The sequence below is a fragment of the Hemitrygon akajei genome, chromosome 14 (genome assembly GCF_048418815.1).
Source record: "Hemitrygon akajei chromosome 14, sHemAka1.3, whole genome shotgun sequence".
Classification (NCBI taxonomy): Eukaryota; Metazoa; Chordata; class Chondrichthyes; order Myliobatiformes; family Dasyatidae; genus Hemitrygon; species Hemitrygon akajei.
This window is the reverse complement of record NC_133137.1, coordinates 96,433,512-96,452,622: the sequence shown is the minus strand read 5'-3', so window position 1 is coordinate 96,452,622 and position 19,111 is coordinate 96,433,512.

Here is a 19,111-nt window from a genome sequence, read left to right as displayed (position 1 = left end):
GGAATCGAAGGACAACGACGTGGAAGAGAATTTAAATCACCTTAAAAAGTCTCTCCTTTTAAATGGACTGTGAGCTTTTGAACTTTCGGCATACCGCTTTAAAGAACTGGTTTTTTTTTCAATACCGCTTTAAGAACTGTTTGAATTGCAACGCTATTAAGAACTGTGAATCTGCCGCACAGCAGCTGAGTTCCGGTTAAGCTAGTGTTTGTTTACTTTTGGGGGGTTTGTTTTCAGTGTTTAATAAACATGTTATTTGTTATAAAAACCCTTGCCTAACTCATATATATTTATTGTTGCCTGAATACGTAACATAAATATGGGGGCTGCGTCCGGAATTGGATCGTTTGAGTTTAAATGCTTGTTGAATTTTGAGTCGGTGTTTTGGTAACGGGGAATACTCGATTCTTTTGTTTGATTGGCTTGTGAGTGGTATTCGGCAACGATGAATATTGATGAGTTTCTGGATTCGCCCGACGCGGATTTTTTTAGCGAAGGCGAAAAAAACTGAAGTATCTGAGATTGCTAATAGATTGCAACTTAAAGATATTTTGAAGACTTCATCAAAGGCTGTAATACAGAGAAAAATTGCATCACACTTTGTGGCTTCGGGTGATTTTGATGAATCGATTTTAGAATCGTTTCCAATAAGTAATCTGGAGATACAGTTGCAAATTGAACAAATGAAGTTGGATCAAAGTAAAGCAGAATTGGAGCGTTATAAATTGGAAGCTGACCAGAAAAAAAGAGAGTTTGAATATGCAATGGTGAATTTAAGATCTGGGAATCAGTCTTCTGATTCTAAAAAACCGTTTGTTGCTAGCCAAGAAATTAAATTGGTCCCTCCATTTAGTGAAACAGAAGTGGAAAGATATTTTCAACATTTTGAAACTATTGCTCAGATGTCAGACTGGCCGAAAGATAAATGGTCAGTGTTGTTACAGAGTATGATTAAAAGCAAAGCATGACAAGTTTACACAGCTTTAACTGCTGCGCAAGCATTAGATTATGATATTGTGAAAACGAATATTCTCAAAGCATACGAATTAGTCCCAGAAGCTTATAGGGAAAGATTCAGGAGTTTGAAAAAGTCTGTGGAAAAGACTTATGTGGAATTTGCCTATGATAAAGCTGTGTGTTTTGAGAGATGGGTTTCTTCTAAAAATGTAAATGACTATGATACATTGAAAGAGCTGATTTTAATATAGGAATTTAAAAGAAGCATTCCTGTTGAAGTAAGGACCTACTTAAATGAGAGGGATACTGATAAATTGCAGGACTGTGCTAGATTAGCTGATGAGTATGTTTTAATCCATAAGAATAAATTTCCTCAGGGTAGAATTTTTAAGAGGAAAAATAATATGGAGACTCAAGGTAAATCAGAAATTAAATCAGAGGTTAATGAGAGAGGTAAGGAGGAAGGAAAACCTGTGAAGGAAAGACAGTTTGGTCTTATTTGTAACTATTGTAAGAAGCCTGGCCATGTAATAGCTAACTGTTTCAAATTGAAAAAGAAAGAGAAGGAAGCAGTTCCAGATGCTTGTGTGCAACATACTGAAGCACCTGTAAAGTTACAGGGTTTGGTAAACACAAATGAGGATTTGTTAGAGTCTGACCAAGTTAGAAAGGGATATGATCATTTTATAACTGAAGGGTTTGTATCCTTGAAAGAAGGATCTACTCTGGTGCCAATAAAAATCCTTAGGGATACTGGAGCTTCTCAATCACTGATGTTAGATAGTGTGTTGAAGTTTAATGAAGAGAGTGATACTGGTGAGGTAAATTACATAAGAGGTGTTGGAAGTGATTTTATGCCTGTACATTTACATAAAGTAAATTTAAAGTCAGGGTTAGTTACAGGATTTGTTAAAGTAGGATTACAGCATAGCTTACCTGTGAAGGGTATTTCTTTATTGTTAGGTAATGACTTGGCAGGTGGACAAGTTTTTCCTGAAGTGCATTTGACAATGGAGTCAGAGGAACCAGAGATGAATTCTAACACAGATTCTTCCTGTGTTGTGACTAGAGCTATGGCTAAAAAAATTGATGTGCAGAATGAGGTTGTTACTCATGACTGTTCAACTCAGGATTTGAGTTTTGAGGATGTGTCAGAGACTTTCTTACCTTCGTTGTTTGAACAAGATTCTGGGAGTAAGTCTGACTATGAAGATTTATCTCTGTCTCGGAAGGAGATGATAGCAGAGCAGAATAGAGATCCTGAGATTATAAAATTAAGGGAACAAGCTTTACTAGATAGGGAAATTGAGAAGGTGTCAGTAGGATATTACTTGGAAAAAGGAGTGTTGATGAGGAAGTGGAGGTCGCCTACAATTCCTGCAAGTGAGGAATGGAATGTTGTTTATCAGGTGGTTGTTCCTAAAGTTTATCGGAATGAGATTTTGACTTTAGCTCATAGTGTGCCTTTAGGTGGACATCAAGGGGTAAGGAAAACTGTGGACAAGATTTTAAAACATTTTTACTGGCCTGGTCTAAGAAAAGATGTGGCGATGTTTTGTAAGACATGCCATACTTGTCAAATTGTGGGTAAACCAAATCAGGTTACACCAGTAGCTCCATTACAACCTATTCCAGCATTCGGTGAACCATTTTCTAAAGTTATTGTAGATTGTGTTGGTCCATTACCAAAGACAAAAACTGGTTATCAGTATTTGTTGATTATCATGTGTACTTCGTCTAGGTTTCCAGAGGCAGTACCACTTAGAAATATAAAAGCTAAAACTGTGACGAAGGCTCTTATAAAATTCTTTACTTATTTTGGATTGCCTAAGGAAATACAAACTGATCAAGGCAGTAATTTTATGTCTGGATTGTTTCAACAGATAGTTTATAAATTGGGAGCTAAGCAAATCACTTCGTCTGCATACCATCCAGAATCACAAGGTGCCTTGGAGAGGTTTCATTCTACCCTCAAGAATATGATTAGGACATATTGTGTGGAAAATGAAGGTGACTGGGATGAGAGTATAAACTTACTTTTATTTGCAGTAAGGGAATCGGTACAGGAATCTTTAGGTTTTAGTCCATTTGAACTTGTGTTTGGGCATAGAGTTAGAGGACCTTTAGCTTTATTGAAAGAATAGTGGATTAGTAAGGAAGTGCATACTAATTTGTTGGACTATGTTTTGAAATTTAAGGACAGGTTACATAGAGCTTGTAGCTTAGCCAAGGAAAATTTAAAGTTGGCTCAGGAGAAAATGAAAACTTGGTATGATAAAGAAGCTAGGATGAGGATGTTTAAGCCTGGAGATAAGGTGTTGGTTCTTTTCCCAGTGCAGACAAATCCTTTCCAAGCTAGATTTCATGGTCCTTATGAAATTGTGTCTAGAATCAATGATGTGGATTACGTAATAAAAACTCCAGATCGTAGAAGGTCAACACAACTTTGCCACATAAATATGATTAAACCATATTTTGGGAAACAATCTGATACTGTGACTGTTGTGGTTAGTGAGAATGAGTTTGATTTAACTGGGAACATGATAGATGATTCATCTGACATTCATTCTAAATCTAACATTGTTTCTGTTAGGTTACCTAATTCGACCATTCTGGAAAATATGGATGAGAAATTAGCACATTTACAGCTAGAGCAGAAACAACAGATGAAGGAACTGATTTTTAAGTATAAGGATTTGTTTCCAGATGTTCCGAGAAGGACTACTATAGTTTCACATGATGTAGATGTTGGAGATGCCAAACCTATTAAACAACATCCATATAGGATGAACATGGAAAAATGTGAACTTGCTGAGAAAGAAATTGAATACATGTTAGAGAATGATATTATTAGACATTCTAACTCGAATTGGAGTTCGCCATGTGTTATGGTGCCAAAACCTGATGGTAGTATTAGGTTTTGTACGGACTATAGGAAGGTGAATGCTGTAATGAAAACAGATGCATATCCAATTCCTAGAGTAGATGATTGTGTGGATAAAGTTGGGAAAGCAAAGTTCCTTACAAAGATTGATTTATTGAAAGGGTATTGGTGTGTTCCATTAACGGACAGAGGTAGAGAGATTTCTGCATTTGTAACTCCATCTGGGTTATATGAGTATAATGTTCTTCCATTTGGGATGAAGAATGCCCCAGGTACTTTCCAGAGGATGATTAACTCTGTGATTCAGGGATTGAAAGATACTGATGCTTATATTGATGATTTAGTGACAGGAAATGATACTTGGGAAGCACACATAATTGCGGTGGAAAAATTGTTTGAAAGGCTTTCAAAAGCTAACTTGATTATTAATTTAGCTAAGAGTGAATTTGGACATGCCACTGTGACTTACCTTGGTTATGTTGTAGGTCAAGGTAAGGTAGCTCCTGTTCAGGCAAAAGTTCAGGCAATTTTAGAGATTCCCACTCCAACGGGGAAAAAAACTCTTAGAAGATTTTTGGGAATGGTAGGATATTATCGAAAATTTTGTAAGAATTTTGCTAATGTTGCCCTTCCATTAACTAACCTTCTGCAGAAGAATGTGAAGTTTGTGTGGACAGTGCCTTGTCAAGAAGCATTTGAAAAATTGAAAACAATGATATGTCAACAACCTGTGCTTAAGGTACCTGACTTTGAAAAACCTTTTTCATTAGCTGTAGATGCTAGTGATGAAGCTGCGGGAGCAGTATTGATGCAAAGGAATGAGGGTGATGAGGTTGATCATCCAGTAGCTTACTTTTCTAAGAAATTTAATAAGCATCAAAGAAACTATTCAACAATAGAGAAAGAATTGTTATCTCTTGTTTTAGCTTTGGAATATTTTGAGGTATATGTTGGTACAACTCAAAAACCACTTATTGTTTACACTGATCATAATCCGTTAGTTTTTCTGAGTAAGATGAAAAACAAAAACAGAAGATTATTAAATTGGAGTTTGATGTTACAAGAGTACAATATTGTGATAACTCATATTAAAGGTAAAGATAAAGTGGTTGCTGATTGTTTATCTCGATGTTGAATGTACAATGTAATTTTTTTTTGGAGTGGTTTTTTTTATTGTAACACTCCTACCGTATTGTATGTTGTAAGATGTTATATGATGGTATTGTATATTGTGTATGTTATAATTTATACATTTGTTTTTCTTGTAAGTAATTGTTAAAATTTTTGTTCTTGTAAGACGAAAAATGTTTTTTTTGGAGGGAGGTGTTACGTACCCGTGACACGTGACAGTGGTACCCTTGTCACGTGACTGGGGTTGAAGTTATACTGGACTTGAGGTAATGGTCTTGTGATGGTGGAGTGACGTCATTTTCCCGCCAGTAGAGGTCATGTGACAGGTTTTTTTTACAGGGTATAAAAGGAAGACCCACCCTGTCAGGTGGGGCAGTTCGTGGCTAGATTTGCCAAGATGACTTCATGTCACTGCGTGATTTAATGTGATGACGCAGTTTAGTTGAAAAATGAAGTTTTATATAATGCCTAAAGTTTAAAAGGTCATTGCCAGCGGTTTCTTTGCTGGTGGAGAGTGAAGATAAGAATTTGGAAGATAAAGATCGAGGAGAATCGATTTTTGACGGTGGAAAGTTCGACCTTATTTGATCCTCATTCGGAAGGATTTAATTGACTGTTCTTGTGTTAATCTCCGCTGGGATAGCGGGAGATTGAGAATAGTGTGGAAGGAAGGTCAGTGACTTTAAGCCGTTATATTCCATAAAATTCTTCGTGGGAAAGTTCGACGCCGGGGAATCGAAGGACAACGACGTGGAAGAGAATTTAAATCGCCTTAAAAAGTCTCTCCTTTTAAATGGACTGTGAGCTTTTGAACTTTCGGCATACCGCTTTAAAGAACTGTTTTTTTTCAATACCGCTTTAAGAACTGTTTGAATTGCAACGCTATTAAGAACTGTGAATCTGCCGCACAGCAGCTGAGTTCCGGTTAAGCTAGTGTTTGTTTACTTTTGGGGGGTTTGTTTTCAGTGTTTAATAAACGTGTTATTTGTTATAAAAACCCTTGCCTAACTCATATATATTTATTGTTGCCTGAATACGTAACATATCCAGTTGCTTTTTTTATCCTTCTATTATAGACCAAGCTTATTTAGCTTGGAAGACTAAAGGATTACTACGATTTTCCGATTTATTTTTGGATAATTGTTTTATGTCTTTTGAGCAATTATCTAATAAATATAATTTGCCTAGATTTCATTTTTTTAGATATTTACAGATTAGGAATTTCTTAAATACTGTACTTCCTACTTTTCCAAATTTTGTGTCTTCAGGTATTTTGGAGAATTTGTTTGAACTAAACCCTTTTCAGAAAGGGCTAATATCAAAACTTTACAATATAATTATGAAGATACATTCAGAGCCCTTTTATAAGACTAAAAATGATTGGGAAAGAGAACTTAACCTTACTATCCCTATTAAGAATTGGGATAAAATTCTTCAATTAGTTAATACATCATCTATATGTGCTAAACATTCATTAATACAGTTTAAAGTTGTGCACAGGGCTCATATGTCCAAGGATAAATTGGCTCATTTTTATTCCTATATAAATCCTATTTGTGACAGATGTCATTCTGAGATAGCGTCTTTAACTCATATGTTCTGGTCGTGTCCGCTTTTGAAAAAATATTGGAAAGATATTTTTGATATTATTTCTGCAGTATTGAACATTGATTTACAACCTCATCCTATTACTGCAATTTTTGGTTTACCAATGATGGACTCACTCCATTTATCCTCTTCCGGTTGTCGAATGATTGCATTTCTTACACTAATGGCTAGAAGATCTATTTTGTTGAATTGGAAAGAAATTAATCCTCCTACTGTATTTCATTGGTTTTCTCAAACTATGTTATGTCTAAATTTAGAAAAAATTAGAAGTGGTGTATTTGATACTCCTATTAAATTTGAAAAGATATGGAGACCATTTATTCAATATTTTCATATGATGTAATATGACCCTGTTCCAAACCTATTTGATTTACCAGTTTCGATTTTATATATGTTGAGAGGATCGGAGCTGACGACACTGATGATTTTGTATTTTTGTGAGATATTATAAACAGCCCTTTTTTTCTTTTTCCATTTTTTCTTTTTCTCTTTTTTCTTTTTGTTTTTTTCTTATTAGTTATTAGATTATTAGACTAGTTTTTTTGCATATTTTTTTTCTTTTTCTTTTTTCTGTTTTTTTATTATATATTATGATATACCTAGGTTTGCCTTGTTTATTTGTATATTGTATCGTCCATGAATTGGGAATACTCATTTATACTGTAATCATTGCTTATGTATTCTTTCATGTTCAGTTGAATTGTGTATGTTTGTAATCCCATTATCTATGTATCAATTTTATTTTGTTGATATTAATAACAATAATAAAAAGATTGAGAAAGAAAGATAATTGCATTGAAACCTTTTAAGAAAATAACAAGCAGCATAGACAAAGGAATGTCAGTAGATGTTGTATACTGAAGGTATCTGACAGGGTGAAGTACATGAGGCTGCTGAACAAGATTAGAGCCCATTGTATTACAAGAAAGATACTAGCATAGATAGAAGATTTGCTGACTGGCAACAAGCAAAGTGTGGGAATAAAATGAGCCTTTTCTGGTTGGCTGCTGGTGACTATGAGCGTGCCGCAGGGGAGAGTGCTAGGACCACTTCGTTTCATATTGTTTGTCAATGATCTGGATGAAGGAATTGATGGTTTTGTGGCAAAATTTGTGAATAATTCAAAGATAGGTGGGAATGCAGGTAGTGTTAGGGAAGGTGGGTGTGTTCAGAAGGGTGTGTTAGACAGGTTAGGCGAATGGGCCAAAAAGTAGCAGATGGAATATAGTGTAGGGAAGTGTATGGTATTACATTTTGTAGAAGGAATAAAGGTGTAGAATATTTCCTAAACATGAAGAAAGTTCAAAAATCAGAGCTGCAAAGGTACTTTGGAGTCCTTGTGCTGGTTTCCCTAAAGGTTATCTTACAATGGTGATCAGGTGGACAAATACAATGTTAGCATTCATCTCAAGAGGACTGGAATATAAAAGCAACCATGTCTTGCTGAAGCTTTACGCAGCATTGGCCAGACTGCACTTGGAGTACTGTGAGCAGTTTTGGGCCCTTATCTAAGAACAGATATGCTGGCATTGAGGAGGGTCCGTTGTGGGAGAATGATTTTGGGAATGAAAGGTTAGCATATGAAAAGTGTTTGATAGATCTATGTCTGTACCCGCTGCAGTTTAGAACAATGAGGGGGATCTCATTAAAACCTCTTAAGTTTTGAAAGGCCAAGACAGAGTAGATGTGAAGATGTTTCCTATAGTGGAAGAGTCTAGGACCAAAATGTACAGACTCAGAATAGAGGGGCATCCAGTTAGAACAGAGAAGAGAAGGAATTTATTCAGCCAGTGGGTAGTGAGTCAGTGCAATTCATTGCCACAGATGGCTATGGAGGTCAAGTCAGCAGGTATATTTAAAGTGGAGATTGATAGGTTCTTGATTAGCCAGGGTGTCAAAGGTTATGAGAAGGAAGCAGGAGAATGGTGTTGAGAGAGATAATAAATCAGGCATGACGGAAAATTTGAGGCAGTTTCTAGAGTAGGTTACATGAGCAGCATGACATTGTGCGCTGAAGGGCCTATAATGTGCAATAGTTCTATGTTCTAATGGCAGCACAGGCTCAATGGGCTGAATGGCCTAATTCTGTTCCTATGTAATGTGGTTTTATGAGTAAGGATAGCAGCAACAACTCCATCAAAATGATTCTAAACTCAGGCACCCAAGGAAGTTTGAGTCCTCAGTCCCCTACACTCCTCTCTTTACACTCATGATGAGCGTTACCAGATTCTGCACCAACTCCATCTAGATGTTTGCTGATAATCCCACTGTAGTGTGCTGTGTCTCAAATAACGATGAGTCGTGGTGGGGGAAGCAGATAGAGAGCTCAGTGACATGTTATCATGACAACAACCTTTCCCCAATGTCAGCAAAACAGAAGAGCTGGTCATTGATTTGAGGAGGTGGGCAGTGCACATGCTCCTGTCCACATCACCGGTGTTGAGATTGAGAGGGTTGTGAGCTTTATGTTCCTGTGAGTGAACATCATCAATAACCTATCCTGGTCCAAACACGTTGATATTACGGACAAGAAAGCTCATTATTGCCTCTACTTCCTTTGCAGACACATTTTTGACATGTCTCCAACAACCCTCCCCAATTTTTACCAAAAGCATTCTATCAGGATGCATAATCGTTTGGTAAGGCAATTACTTTGTATGTGTCCACAAGTAACTGGAGAGAGTTGTGTACACAGCTCAGTACATCACAGAAACCAGCCTCCCCTCTGTGGACTCTGTCTACACTACTTGCAGCCTCAGTAAAGAGTGAGCATAATCACAGACCCCACTCATCCCACACATTCTCTCTTCTCTCCTCTCCTGTTTGGCAGAAGATACAAAAGCCTGAAAGCACATACCACCAGGCTCACGGACAGTTTCTATCCCACTGTTATCAGACTCCTGAATGGACATTTTATATTCTTGACCTCGCATCTACTTTGTTATGAACTTTCACTTTATTGTTTACCGGCACTGCACTTTCTCTGTAGCTTTTACACTTTATTCTGCATTGTTACTGTTTTACTTGTTCCTCCTCAATGCAGTGTGTAATAATTTGATCGATATGAACAGCAGAACAAGACAAACTTTTCAGTGTATCTTGATAAACCAATTCCAGTTACAGAGGAAGTTCAGTGCAGACAGGCCATAAGGTGCAAGGCTACAATGAGGTAGATTGTGCTGTGTCTGTATTTCTAAATAACAGAATGCAGAATAACGTGTAATGGCTCCAGAGAAAGGACAGAGCAGATAAACAATACAGTGCAAGATCATAACAAGGTAGATTGTCAGCTCCAGATTCCAGCATATTGTACTCAGGGAAACATTTGATAATATTTTAACAGTGGAGTAGAAGCTGTCCTTGATCCTGGTGGGACGTGTTTCAGGCTGGGTATCTTCTGCTCAATGGAAGAAGGAAGAAGAGAGAATGTGTGGGGTGGGTGGTGGCTTTGATCACGCTGGCTGCTTTACTGAGGCAGTGAAAAGTGTAGACAGGCTCCGTGGAGAGGAGGTTGGTTTCCCTGATGTGCTGAGCTATGTCCACAACTCACTGCAGAGAGCAGTGGACACAGCCCAGTCCACCATGGACACGGCTGTCCTTATCATCAAGAGCATCTACATGAGGCACTGCTTCAGGAAAGCAGCATCTATCCTTAAATATCCTCACCATCTGGGCCATCCCCTCTGCTTGCTGGTAAAGTCAAGCAGGAGATTGAAAAGTCTGAAATGCCACATCACCAGGTTCAGGAAGAGTGACTGTCCTACAACCATCAGAGTCTTGAACCAATCTCCTCTACCTAATACTACCTCAGCAATGGGACACTAGGAACCATCGATTGAACCACCATGGGCCTGCTTCTGATTGTGATTGTTTCACTAATATCTTGTTTTGCACAGCCATTTTCCTCACTGTCTCATATAATTGAGGTTTGGTTTATTTGTAATTTACACATGAGTTATGAAAAATATACATTCTGTGTGTTTTGTGAATCTACATCCCTGTGATGTTGCTGCAAGTTTTTCATTGTATCTGTAATTCACCGTACTTATGCATATGACAATGAACTTGACCTGGAGTAAGTATGTAGACCAGTGTCATGTAGTTTACTGACTGACTTTAAAGGGCAGAATGTCAGTTCAGTAACTAATTAGGAGCTACGTGGGTTAGAGGGGTATAATGTTGAGTTATTCCCACTGTCTCGCTCTCATTATCAGTTCAGTCAATTCCACAATTCCCAGGGTCCTGCCATCCCTCATCACATTGACTGGAGACTTGAACAAGGCTTGTGTTCTATCAGATTATACTGTATCTAGACATATGTCAAAGACCAGGAATTGTTTGCAAAATGACAAGAGGTTGGTTGAGTTGATTTCTAAACTGACAACCAAGGTATTCGTGCAATTGTACAAAGGTATTTATGGGCACATTTCATCTTTTGCAGCCTCATCACAGCACTGTAAAATCTCATTCCCTGCAAGTGTTCCAGTAAATCCCCTCTGTGTCCTTCTCAGCTCCTTTACTTCACTTCCACGTGCGGTGACCTGGACCCAACACACCAAGTGTGGGCGAAGGGAAAGAGTTAATTTTGTGAAGTCTGTGCTACCTTCTCCTCAGTTCAACACTGAGTGTCGAGGTGGGGAGGAAGTAACAGTGGGACAGGAAGGCTGCTGGAAACTGGACTCACACAAGAACAACACACACAGCTCAAGATGCAATTCTCTTTATTATTGGCTGAGGAACTGAGAGAGTACAGTCACCACCAACAGTGAGAGCGGCTACAACGAAACCAAGGCACTGAATCAACCACTGGAAATGAGTAGATGGTTCTGGAGTCTTCTAAATGCAGTGAAGTTTGTAGACACAAACAAAATTCAGATCCACTTCACAGTCCCTATCATTCCAACGTTTCTCACCTTGAAGTAGAGAAAAAGAATCTAACATTGACCTGTGCATCCACAAGCATAATGTGCAGATGCTGGAAGTCTGAAAATAATTCTGGATATACTCAGTAGGTCGACAGCATGTGGGGAGAGAGAAACAGGAAGGTCATTAGCGGATGCTGCCCCATCTTCTGAGCATTCCCAGCATTTTCATCTTTCTCTTTAATCTAAATGTTTCCTCTTGAGTCACTGTCTGTGAGCCATGAATATTTCCTGACCTAGAACCATGAGTTTACCTTGTAAATAAAGGGAGTCACTTCCTGTTGTGGTCCTTGTGCAGTCAGAGTGTGTGTTGCTGAAACCTGACATCTCACTAAATTCACTGAGGACTTGGACTGGTCCAGACTGAAGTGGCTGGAACTCCCTGTGTGAGCTGGACAACTCTGCCCCATCACAGATAAACTAAGCCCTCGCCATTTCATGACCTGCCAGTGGGAGCAGAATGAGGAATTTCTGGAATGTACACAATATTTCTGACTTCAATTTCACCGTGGAAAGTTTTATTTTTCCTTTATGTTATGAGGAGGAAACTGGAAGCTCCTGAGCCAGTCCTCATCAGGGGATCAGAGGTGGAAAACTTTATACTCCTTGGAGTTATCTTTTCAAAGAAGTGTCCTGCAGGTCAGCAAATAAATGCCATTACAAAGAAGGCCTGGCAGCACCTCTGCTTTCTTAGAAGTTTGTGACCATTCAGCATCTCATCTATAAATGTGACTAACTTCTCTCAATGCGTACTGACTGGTTGCATCACCTCCTGGAATGGAAACACCAGTCCCCTTGAACAGAAAAGCCAACAAAGGGTAGTGGATGTGCTCAGTCGATCACACAAACTGCTCTCTCCACCACTGAGCCCATCTACAAGGAGTGCTGTTGCAGGAATACATTATTAAGGACCCCCATCATCCAATGCCTGAAATGGACTTCAAAGAATATAACATTTCTCTCACTGTTACACTTACTTGAATAATTAATGTGCACACAGTCTTCAATCCATTCACCATCATTAGGTTCACCATGAGCCCAGTTTTGGTAATTGTACGAAGATCCATCACTCCACGTGAAAGTCCCTTCCTGTGGGATATATAAATCAGTGATTATTTCTGTGGGAACGCTGAGTAACCTGTCACTTAATGGTACAGGGAGGAGCTGGACCTGAGTCAGAGTGAGACCAGAATATGAGCAGACAGGACAAACGGGGCAGTGAATGAGATTTTAAATGACGGACTGCCAGGGTGGGGGAAATCTCATGGAAGTAACAGAATCCTGGGAACAAAAGAAACCGGATCTGAGAGTAAAAGTCAGGGAGAGGGAATAATGACAACTTGGACGATGAGTTATTGAGTACAAATACACAACTGATTTCATGAACACCAAAGGAACAAATGACAGGAGAGCTTAAAATGGCTGCACATGAATGGACACAGACTACAAAACCAAATGGGAATTGGAGATGGGACATTAAAAGGGAGCAGAGAGACAACATAATTGCACAAAGGGTTGTGGTATGTGGAACTGGCTGTCAGAGGAAGTAGTTGAGGAAGGTACCATAGTGTCTTAAAAAGATCTTGGACAAGTACAGGCAGGAATGGAGCTTAAAGGAAATGGGGCAGGAAATTGGGACCAGCTGGGTGGGCACCATGGTTGTGTGGCAAACTATGTATACCTGTACCTGTCCGGACACGCCCCTCTGTTGACTGCTCCTGTGACTCCTCCCACAGACCCCTGTATAAAGGCGATTGGAGGCACTGCTCCTCCCTCAGTCTCCAGGATGTTGTGTGGTGGTCTCTTGCTGCTAATAAAAGCCTATCGTTCGCCTCCCATCTCCGAGAGTTATTGATGGTGCATCAATTTTATTAGCAGCAATTTTAAAACATGGAGAGCATTTTATGACCAGACAAATTGGACATTGATCCTCAATCTCCAGAAGCAGCCATTGCCTTTGAACTCTGGCTTGCATGCTTCCAATCGTACCTGGAAGAGATTTGCATGACTGAGCCTGCTATCATGCACAGAGTTCTCCTCTCCAGAGTCAGTCCCCGGGTATACTCCCTAATCAGGGACCTGCCGACCTACCAAGGGGCACTGGACGCCCTCAAAAGACAGTACCTGTGGCCAGTGAACACCGTCTATGCAAGGCATCGCTTAGCAACGCGGCGGCAGTGGGCCAGAGAGTCGAGCGCTGAGTTTGTCCAGGCCCTACAGACACTCGTGCGGGCCTGCGACTGCAGGGGACTGATGGCGGAACAGCATGCGGAGCTCCTGGTACGAGACGCCTTCGTTATGGGGATCAGGTCAGTGTATATGCTCCAGCGGCTGCTGGAAAACGCCGATCTTACCTTACAGTCGGCGATCGAGCTGGCCGACACGCTGGAGGCTGCTCTGCACAACGCTGACGCTGTCCAGCCGCGCTATCTCCCACTGGTCCCATGGACGCTGCAGACCCCGCCACCCACCAGCGAATCGACCACACCTGCTGCCACTCGCGAGTCCGTGAATTCCCCACAACCTGCCAGCAAATCGACCACGGCTGCTGCCAGTCGCAAGTCCACGCAGTGTTACTTCTGCAGACTTGTAAAGCACCCTCGAAAACACTGCCCGGCCCGAGAAGTGACCTGCTCCAGCTGCGGAAAGAAGGGCCACTTCACCAAGGTCTGTGAGTCCAAACCACGAGCGGGGTCGAGCAGCACCGCGTGCGAGGCATGGGGGTCGCCATCTTGGTCACCGCTATCTTGCCTGCCCGCCTCGTGCGAGGCATGGGGGCGGCCAACTTTGTCGGCGCCGCCTCGCCCCGCCTCCGACCCACGGGTGCTTACTGGGCACCAAGACGGTGATTCAACTCTGGCCTCTGTGACCCTCCACCAAAGCGCTCCACACCAGCTTGCAAGGTCAATGATGGACATCCTGGTGAAGGGGCACAGGACTAGCTGCCTGTTCAACACAGGCAGCACTGAGAGTTTTATTCACCCGGACACGGTGCAACGCTGCAGACTCGTGACACAGCCGGTAAGCCAGAGGGTCACCATGGCTTCTGGATCGCATTCCACAGACATCCGGGGGGGTTGTGTAGCGACATTGGTGGTGCAGGGCACTGAATATCGGGACTTTGCGTTACTGGACATGCCTCAACTGTGTGCCCCTGTGCTATTGGGGCTGGACTTCCAGAGCCACCTGAAAAGTGTGACAATGGAGTATGACGGGCCCCTCCCACCAATCACTGTCCGAAATCCTCAGTTTTGTGGGGCTTCGTCATATACCCCACTACTGACCACACACACACACACCGACCCGTACATCCCACCCAGCACCATGCCAACAGCCGCGCTACTGACACCACTTGCAGCCTCTCCACCCTCAAGATCTCTCCCCCACTGCTGTTCGCCAACCTGACCCCCGACTGTAAACCTGTGGCAACTAAAAGCAGGAGGTACAGCGCGGGGGACAGGGCCTTCATTCAGTCGGAGGTGCAGCGGCTGCTCAGGGAGGGGATCATTGAGCCAAGCACAAGTCCTTGGAGGGCCCAGGTGGTCGTTGTTCAGACCAGGCAGAAAAATAGGATGGTCATGGACTAAAGCCAGACCATCAATAGGTTCACGCAGCTTGACGCATACCCCCTACCCCACATCACAGATATGGTCAATCAGATAGCTCAGTACAAGGTGTACTCGACCATAGACCTGAAATCCGCTTACCATCAGCTCCCCATCCGCCCGGAAGACCGCCCCTACACCACCTTCGAGACGGGCGGCAGGCTCTATCACTTCCTGCGCGTCCCCTTCGGTGTCTTGAATGGTGTCTCTGTCTTCCAGAGGGAAATGGACCGGATGGTGGACCAGTGCCAACTGAAGGCCACGTTCCCATATCTGGATAACATCACCATCTGTGGTCACGACTGGCAGGATCACGACACCAACCTCCAACAATTTTTACAAGCGGCCAAAGCTCTTAACCTTACCTATAACAGGGACAAGTGTGTGTTTGGAACCACCCAACTTGCTATCCTCGGGTATGTCGTGGAGAATGGGGTCATTGGCCCTGACCCCGACCATATGTTGGAACTCCCTCTTCCCACCACCCTCAGAGCCCTCAAACGGTGCCTGGGCTTCTTTTCCTATTACGCCCAACGGGTCCCTCACTATGCATACAAGGCCCGCCCCCGGTCAAGTCCACTGCATTTCCCCTCTGAGCCGAGGCCCGCGCGGCCTTCAGCTGCATTAAAGGGGACATTGCCAAAGCAACGATGCATGCGGTGGACGAGACCATTCCCTTCCAAGCAGAGAGTGATGCCTCCGACTTCGCACTGGCTGCTACCCTCAATCAGGCAGGAAGACCGGTAGCATTCTTCTCTCGTACCTTTCAAGGCCCTGAAATTCGGCACTCCGCAGTGGAGAAAGAAGCCCAGGCCATAGTGGAAGCTATTAGGCACTGGAGGCACTATCTCGCCGGCAAAAGGTTCACCTTGCTGACCGACCAGCGCTCAGTTGCATTCATGTTTAGCAACCAACAGCGGGGCAAAATCAAAAATGATAAAATTTTGCGGTGGAGAATGGAACTCTCCACCTACAACTATGACATCCTGTACCGGCCTGGAAGGCTCACTGAGCCCCCTGATGCCCTATCCCGGGGAGCGTGTGCCAGTGCGCAGCTTGACCGGCTATACGCCCTCCATGCAGATCTTTGCCAGCCGGGAGTCACCCGACTTTACCATTTCGTGAAAGCCCAGAACCTGCCTTACTCCCTTGAGGACATCAGGACGATGACCAGGGACTGCCAAACCGCACTTCTACTGTCCTGAAAAGGCACAACTTATCAAGGCCACCTGCCCCTTTGAGCGACTGAGTGTCGACTTTAAGGGCCCCCTTCCCTCCACCGACCACAATGTCTACTTTCTCAACATAATCGACGAGTACTCGCGGTTCCCCTTTGCCATCCCCTGCCCCGATACCACTGCCACATCCGTCATAAAAGCCCTGCCCCAGCTCTTCACTTTGTTCGGATATCCCTGCTATATCCACAGTGATAGAGGGTCCTCGTTTATGAGTGACGAGGTGTGCCAGTACTTGCTGGCTAGGGGTATTGCCACTAGTAGGACCACGAGCTATAATCCCCGGGGGAATGGACAAGTGGAGAGGGAGAATACCACTGTGTGGAAGGCCACACTCTTAGCCCTTAAGTCAAAGGGATTGCTGGTCTCTCGCTGGCAGGAGGTCCTCCCCGAGGCACTCCACTCTATCCGCTCCCTGTTATGTACGTCCACCAATGCCATGAACGACCCTCATGAGCGACTCTTTTCTTTTCCCAGGAAGTCTGCCACTGGGACCACCCTACCGGCTTGGCTGATGATCCCAGGGCCAGTGCTGCTCCAGGAAACATGCGAGGAGCAATAAATACTCCCCGATGGTCGAGAGGGTTCACATGAAGTAGGTGAACCCACAGTATGCCTACGTGGTCGTACCTGATGGGCGGGAGGACACGGTCTCCGTCCGCGACCTGGCGCCTGCAGGAGCACCAGACCCCTACCCCGAACACTCCACGGTGACTATGAACCCCGTACCCACCAAGGTGTATACCCACGAGACACCGCGCACACCAAGCCCTATACGGACTCCTCATGACACTCCCATACTGGGCGCCTCGCACACGCATGAGGGATTACTGACGCCTAATGGGCTGACACCTCAAGTCAGGCCGGAGCCAGCACAACCACTGGCACCTGTGCAATCACAGCCCGTGCTACGTAGATCGCAGCGACAGATTTGACCGCCTGATAGACTTGACCTGTAAATATACTTGTAAGAAACTTGGCCCCATGGGGACTCTCTTTTAAAACAAAGGGGGGGGGGGGTGAATGTGGTAAACTACATATACCTGTCTGGACATACTCCTCTGCTGACTGCTCCTGTGGCTCCTCCCACAGACCCCTGTATAAAGGCAGTTGGAGGCACTGCTCCTCCCTCAGTCTCCAGGATGTTGTGTGTGGTCTCTTGCTGCTAATAAAAGCCTATCGTTCGCCTCCTGTCTCCAAGAGTTATTGATGGTGCATCAGGTTGACGTGGACTAGTTGAGCTGAAGAGCCTGAAACCTTGCAGTGTTGTTCTCTAATCCAATGCCTCTATAGTGCTGGACTGACCAGACCTGCTGCACCGTGGCTGTTCCACTTCACTGTTAACATAAAGGACTGAAAGGATTTGGAGCAGTGAACTGATCACAAAAAAACAAGAGTGTGTCTGTGTGTGAAACCAGGTTTAATGGTGATAAATGTGAATCAATGAGAGAACAGATGTAAATCTTCTTGGCTTGGGTTTGGTGGGCAGATGGAGTTCTGGACCACAGGTAAATAAAGCAGAGAGCACAGATGCATTGAAGAGAGAGAGAGATAGAGAAAGGAACAGATGGAAGTGTTGATGGGTTTGGATGAAGGGTGGGGGAGGCTCCTGAGGAGCAGGAACATTACCATGGATCCCGTGGGCCAGGTACTCTGTTTCTGTACTCCACGTGCAGGGGACACCCTCATTCCACAAGCACTACAGATATCATTCCATCAGCATTCTGCCTAGAAACACATCCTAACTTTAAAATGAGTTACCAACATACAGAACAGTGACCCTCAGAATCACTAGTTGCAGTAACTATTGAAGCACAACTACAATTAATATAAGGATGTTAGAACCAGCTGATTGTGTCTAAATTATGGAGATTTACTAGCGTCGACATAGAGAAATGTTTCTACTTGTGGAGGAAAGCAGGAGCTACAAACACAAGAGTCACTGATCAATCTAGTAGATGCTTGGTAAAAGACCCTTTTCTCTAGAGTGTTTAAGGTGTGACTCACAGGGATTGTTTAAGGACATTTAATGAACAACAGAGATGCTCATGATGGAGAAAGAAAAGTCACACTGATCATATCAGATGAAGGAGGGAGAGAGGAAGCTCATGTGGAGATAAACAGGGACATAAACATGTGCGAATTTGTTTGTACACAGGACATGGTGACAGACCAGCATTTATTGTCCTTCCCTGATCATCCTCTGACCATTTCAGAGGGCAGGTAAGAGTCACACATTGATGGATCTCTGGAGTCACAGTGAGGCCAGACTGGGGAAGGATGGCAGATTCCTCACCCTGAAGAACAACAGTGAGCCGGAGGAGCTTTTACAACAGTCTGGCAGTTCCATTGTCACTATTTCTGATAGTAAAGTTTTACTCCAGATTTATTGCATTTTATTTACTTGGATCGAAATTCCCCGGATGCGGGGATGGGATTCAAACTTGTGTTCCTGGATCATTAGGGTACAGACAGTTACTGAATCCCCACACTGCCACACCCCTGTTACTCTGCAGGATGTCAGGTGTAATTCTTTCTGTGATGGCAATGAAACACGTCATCATTAACTTTACCTGTGATCTGTCACTCAGGCCAATCCATGCCAATGGCTTGCTTCCATCCACATGACTGACCACGTCTGATATGAAGCTGTCATGGATGCTTGAGATCACGGATGCTAGATGTCCAGAATGTGGGAGCTGATTACAGAACTCCTTTAAACAAAATAAATAATTTTTCTCTTCCTGTGAATCACCATTCTTCATTTTC